Here is a 6,934-nt window from a genome sequence, read left to right on the forward strand (position 1 = left end):
TGGCGATTCAGATATGTAGATCTCCTTCTCTATAACCAACTCTGTGTAACCCTAGCCCCCTCCGGTGTCTATATAAACCAGAGGGTTTATTCCGTAGGACAAGAACATTCATAATCATAGGCTAGCTTCTAGGCTTAGCCTCTACGATCTCGTGGTAGATCAACTCTTGTAATATTCATATCATCAAGATCAATCAAGCAGGAAGTAGGGTATTACCTCCATCGAGAGGGCCCGAACCTGGGTATACATCGTGTCCCCTGCCTCCTGTTACCATTAGCCTTAGACGCATAGTTTGGGACCCCCTATGCAAGATTCACCGGTTTTCACACCGACATTGGTGCTTTCATTGAGAGTTCCACTGTGTCGTTGCGATAAGGCTTGATGGCTCCTTCAACCATCTTCAACAACGCAGTCCAGGGGGAGGCTTTTCCTTCCCGGACAGATCTTCGTATTCGGCGGCTTCGCACTGCGGGCCAACTCGCTTGGCCACTTGGAGCAGATCAATAGCTACGCCCCTGGCCATCAGGTCAAGTTTGGAAGCTTGAACTATACTGCCAATATCCGCGAAGACTTGATCTTCGATGGATTCGAGCCCATGTCAGGTGCGCCGAACAGTCGCGATGAGCATGACTTAGATCTGCCATCAGACAGTGTTCGGGAGATCGCACCTGCGGCGGCGACGGGAATCAATCCGGAGCAGATCGTGCCTTCCGAGGATGGATGGATGGACCCCGCCATGGAGGCCGCACGCTCATCAGCGTCGGAGCCGAACACTGACCCCACCTCCTGTGAGAGTGGTGTCATCGGACCCTCAGACTCGTCTCCGGCTACAGGATCCGAACCGCGTACGTCCGGGCCTATCGAATCTGATTGGGCACCGGTCATGGAGTTCACCGTCGCGGATATTGTTCAGCACTCGCCCTTCGGCGATGTGCTAAACTCATTAAGGTCTCTTTCCTTGTCGGGAGATTCTTGGCCGAACTATGTCCGGCTCGAGTGGGAAGCGGACGAAGAAGAAATTCGTTACCTACCCACCACCCACTTAATAGCCACTTTCGATGATTTAACCGACGTGCATGACTTCAACTCCGAAGACGTCGACGGTATGGACGACGATGCAGGAGAAGAGCAGGAACCACCACCCACTGGGCGCTGGATTGCCACCTCATCATATGATATATATATGGTGGACACACCAAAAGAAGGCGATGGTAATGACGCAACAAAGGATAAACCCCTTGATAAGCCACCAAAGCGGCGCCGTAGGCGCCGCTCTAAATCCCGCCACAGTAAAAACAGCGAGAACAACGCAAGAAAGAATAATACCCCGGTTGACTCCAAAGGAAACGACGACCCCACGGACCCAGCGATGGAGAAGGAGGAGACAGGGGACGACGAACATAGTCTAGAGCCGACGTCTGATGACATCGATCCCGAGGGCAAAATTCGCCAACCTGTCTCCGGAGAGGAGCACAGTCCGGACGATGATGCACTCATCATCCCAGAAAAACCCTTGAAACAAGAGAACCTCCACAGAAGGCTTATTGCCACCGCGAGGAGCCTAAAGAAGCAACAGCAAAGGCTTAAGGCCGCACAGGATACGGTCAACGCAGGTGGAACAAAGTGCTCGACACAGAAGAAAAATACGGCGGCGACCGTCACACAAAGAGCTATCCAAAGCGCAAGCTGCTGCCCAAATTCGACGACGAGGCCATAGAGCCCATTCAGGTGAAAATGACCGATCAGCCAGACCAACCACCCCGTGGCCGTGACAAGACGACTAATGATGCCGCACTCAAGTCAGCACACGATTTACGTGAGCTCCTGGACAAAAAGTCTAGTATGGCCAGGTCCATCTATGGATCTAGGAAGCGCGCTCCGGCACAGGATCAGAGCTACCAAAACGATCACATTGATTGAATACCAGCTAGGAATCTGCACCGAACACAACAACCATCGACAGCATGCCACGGCACATCCAAATACAGGGGTGCTGCACACCCCCTGTGCTTCACCGATGAGGTGCTGGACCATTAATTTCCAGAAGGATTTAAACCCGTGAATATAGAGGCATACGACGGAACGACAGGCACTGGGGTCTGGATTGAGGACTTTATCCTCCATATCCACATGGCTCGCGGAGATGATCTCCATGCCATTAAATACCTACCCCTCAAGTTGAAAGGACTAGCTCGGCACTGGTTGAAAAGCCTCCCCGAAAACTCAATCGGAAGTTGGGAAGAACTTGAGGACGCTTTTAGGGCCAATTTTCAAGGGACCTATGTCCGACCTCCGGACGCAGACGACCTAAGTCACATAATTCAACAGCCCGGAGAGTCAGCCTGAAAAATCTAGAACAGATTTCTTACTAAGAAGAATCAAATCATCGATTGCCCGGACGCCGAAGCCCTAGCGGCCTTCAAACACAATATCCAGGACGAATGGCTCGCCAGACACCTCGGCCAGGAAAAGCCAAGGACAATGGCAGCCTTAACGAGCCTCATGACCCGCTTTTGCGCGGGTGAGGACAGTTGGCTGGCCCATAGCGGCACCAGCGACCTAGGCACATCCGAAGTCAGGGATGGCAACGGGAAGTCGCGACGCAACAAACACAAGTGTGGAAACAATGATGACAACCCAGAGAACACGACGGTCAACGCCGGATTCAGGGGCTCTCGACCCGGTCAACGGAAGAAGCCATTTAAAGGCAGGAGAGAGGGACCGTCCAGCCTAAACAAGATTCTAGACAAATTATTTCAGATTCACGGCACCCCCGAAAAACCTGCAAATCACACCCACAGAGAGTGTTGGGTTTTCAAGCAGGCCGGCAAACTAAATGCCTAACACAAGGGGAGGGAGATGCAAAGTGAAGACGAGGATGAGCCTCGCCAGCCGAACACTGGAGGACAGAAAAAATTCCCACCAGAAGTAAAAACAGTGAATATGATTTACGCAACTCACATTCCAAAGAGAATGCGCAAATGCGCACTCCGAAACATATACGCTATAGAGCCCGTCGCCCCCAAATTCAATCCCTGGTCGGCCTGTCCGATCACCTTCTATCACAGGGACCATCCGACTAGTATCCGGCACGAAGGCTCGGTTGCCTTGGTGCTCGACCCAATAATTGAGGGATACCATCTCACTCGAGTCCTTATGTGTTGGAAATATGCCCTAGAGGCAATAATAAAATGTTTATTATTATATTTACTTGTTCATGACAATTGTCTATTATTCATGCTATAATTGTGTTATCCAGAAATCGTAATACATGTGTGAATACATAGACCACAACATGTCCCTAGTGAGCCTCTAGTTGACTAGCTCGTTGATCAACAGATAGTCATGGTTTCCTGACTATGGACATTGGATGTCATTGATAACGGAACCACATCATTAGGAGAATGATGTGGTGGACAAGACCCAATCCTAAGCATAGCACAAGATCGTGTAGTTCGTTTGCTAGAGCTTTTCCAATGTCAAGTATCATTTCCGTAGGAGTGCTTTGGGTGTACCAAACGTCACAACATAACTGGGTGACTATAAAGGTATACTACAGGTATCCCCGAAAGTGTCTGTTGGGTTGACGCGGATCGGGACTGGGATTTGTCACTCCGTATGACGGAGAGGTATCTCTGGGCCCACTCGGTAATGCATCATCATAACGAGCTCAATGTGACCAAGTGGTTGGTCACGGGATCATGCATTATGGTACGAGTAAAGTGACTTGCCGGTAACGAGATTGAACAAGGTATTGGGATACCGACGATCGAGTCTCGGGCAAGTAACATACCGATTGACGAAGGGAATTGTATACGGGATTACTTGAATCCTCGACATCGTGGTTCATTCGATGAGATCATCGTGGAACATGTGGGAGCCAACATGGGTATCCAGATCCCGCTGTTGGTTATTGGCCGTAGAGCTGTCTCGGTCATGTCTGCGTGATTCCCGAACCCGTAGGGTCTACACACTTAAGGTTTGGTGACGCTAGGGTTGTAGAGATATTAGTGTGCGGTAAACCGAAAGTTGTTAGGAGTCCCGGATGAGATCCCGGACGTCACGAGGAGTTCCGGAATGGTCCGGAGGTAAAGATTTGTATATAGGAAGTCCAGTTTCAGCTATCGGGAAAGTTTCGGGGGTCACCGGTATTGTACCGGGACCACCGGAAGGGTCCCGGGGGTCCACCGGGTGGGGCCACCTATCCCAGAGGGCCCCATGGGCTAAAGTGGGAAGGGAACCAGCCCCTGGTGGGCTGGTGCGCCCCCCTTGGCCCCCCCCTGCGCCTAGGGTTGGAAACCCTGGGGGTGGGGGGCGCCCCACCTGACATGGGGGGCAAGTTCCCCCCTCTTGAGATTGAATCTCTAGGGGGGCGGCGCCCCCCAGGGCCCCTATATAAAGAGGGGGGGGAGGGCTGCACACCCAAGCCCCTGGCGCCTCCCTCTGCCCCCGTAACACCTCTCCCTCTCGCTGAGCTTGGCGAAGCCCTGCCGAGATCCCCGCTACTTCCACCACCACGCCGTCGTGCTACTGGATCTCCATCAACCTCTCCTTCCCCCTTGCTGGATCAAGAAGGAGGAGGCGTCTCTCCCAACCGTACATGTGTTGAACGCGGAGGTGTTGTCCGTTCGGCACTAGGATCTTCGGTGATTTGGATCACGACGAGTACGACTCCATCAACCCCGTTCTCTTGAACGCTTCCGCTCGCGATCTACAAGGGTATGTAGATGCACTCCTCCCTCTTGTTGCTAGATGACTCAATAGATTGATCTTGGTGAAGCGTAGAATTTTTTTATTTTCTGCAATGTTCCCCAACAGTGGCATCATGAGCTAGGTCTATGCGTAGTTTCTATGCACGAGTAGAACACAATTTTGTTGTGGGCATAGATGTTGCCAATTTACTTGCCACTACTAGTCTTATCTTGTTTCAGCGGCATTGTGGGATGAAGCGGCCCAGACCGACCTTACACGTACGCTTACGTGAGACAGGTTGCACCGACTGACATGCACTAGTTGCATAAGGTGGCTAGCGGGTGTCTGTTGATACGTCTCCGTCGTATCTACTTTTCTAAACACTTTTGCCCTTGTTTTGGACTCTAACTTGTGTGATTTGAATGGAACTAACCCAGACTGACGCTGTTTTCAGTAGAATTGCCATGGTGTTGTTTTGTGTGCAGAAAATAAAAGTTCTTGGAACGTCCTGAAACTCCACAGAATATCTTAGGATAATTAATAAAAAATCCTTGCAAAAGATGAAGACCAGGGGGCCCACACCCTGTCCACGAGGGTGGGGGCCGCGCCCCCCTGGGCGCGCCCCTACCTCGTGGGCCCCCTGGTGGCCCTCCGACGCCAACTCCAGCTCCATATATTGGCTTTCGGGGAGAAAAAAATCAGAGAGACGAAATCATCGCGTTTTACGATACGGAGCCGCCGCCAAGCCCTAATCTCTCTCTGGAGGGCTGATCCGGAGTCCGTTCGGGGCTCCGGAGAGGGGCATTCGTCGCCGTCGTCATCATCAACCATCCTCCATCACCAATTTCATGATGCTCACCGCCGTGCGTGAGTAATTCCATCGTAGACTTGCTAGACGGTGATGGGTTGGATGAGATTTATCATGTAATCGAGTTAGTTTTGTGAGGGTTTGATCCCTAGTATCCACTATGTTCTGAGATTGATGTTGCTATGACTTTGCTATGCTTAATGCTTGTCACTAGGGCCCGGGTGCCATGATTTCAGATCTGAACCTATTATGTTTTCATGAATATATGTGAGTTCTTGGTCCTATCTTGCAAGTCTATAGTCACCTACTATGTGTTATGATCCGGCAACCCCGAAGTGACAATAATCGGAACCACTCCCGGTGATGACCGTAGTTTGAGGAGTTCATGTATTCACTATGTGCTAATGCTTTGTTCCGGTTCTCTATTGAAAGGAGGGCTTAATATCCCTTAGTTTCCAATAGGACCCCGCTACCACGAGAGGGTAGGACAAAAGATGCCATGCAAGTTCTTTTCCATAAGCACGTATGACTATATTCGGAATACATGCCTACATTACATTGATGAACTAGAGCTAGTTCTGTGTCACCCTATGTTATGACTGTTACATGATGAACCACATCCGGCATAATTATCCATCATTGATCCGGTGCCTACGAGTTTTCCATATACTGGTTCTCGCTTATTTACTTTTCCATTGTTACTGTTACAATCACTACAAAATACCAAAAACATTACTTTTGCTGTCTTTACTTTTGTTACCCTTACCACCACTATCATATTACTTTGCTACTAAACACCTTGCTGCAGATACTAAGTTTCCAGGTGTGGTTGAACTGACAACTCAGCTGCTAATACTTGAGAATATTCTTTGGTTCCCCTTGTGTCAAATCAACAAATTTGGGTTGAATACTCTACCCTCGAAAACTGTTGCGATCCCCTATACTTGTGGGTTATCAAGACCTTTTTTGGCGCCGTTGCCGGGGAAGCATAGCTCTATTCTTTGAGTCACTTGGGATTTATATCTGCTGGACACTATGAAGAACATGAAAGACGCTAAGACTAAGATTTTGCCCTCAACTACGAGGGGAGGTAAGGAACTGCCATATAGCCTTGCACTAGATTCTCCTTCTGTTATAAGTAAGCTTGCGACACCTAAACCTGCTACTGCTATGAACTCTGATATGCCGCATGTTATTGATGATGCCACTTCTGCTATGCGTGATACTTATGATGAAACCACTTCTATGCTTGATACTACTGCGCCCCTTGGTGAATTTCTTGATGAGCAAATTGCTAGGTCTAGAGAAAGAGAAATTATTACACCTGAATACAATGATGAGAGTGATGATGAAAATATGCCTCCTATTCCTGAAGGTTATCTTTTTGATGCAGAATCTTCTGCAGCTATTCTTGCTTGCCAGGATAGATATGAA

This window comes from Triticum aestivum, chromosome 7B (genome assembly GCF_018294505.1).
Source record: "Triticum aestivum cultivar Chinese Spring chromosome 7B, IWGSC CS RefSeq v2.1, whole genome shotgun sequence".
NCBI lineage: Eukaryota > Viridiplantae > Streptophyta > Magnoliopsida > Poales > Poaceae > Triticum > Triticum aestivum.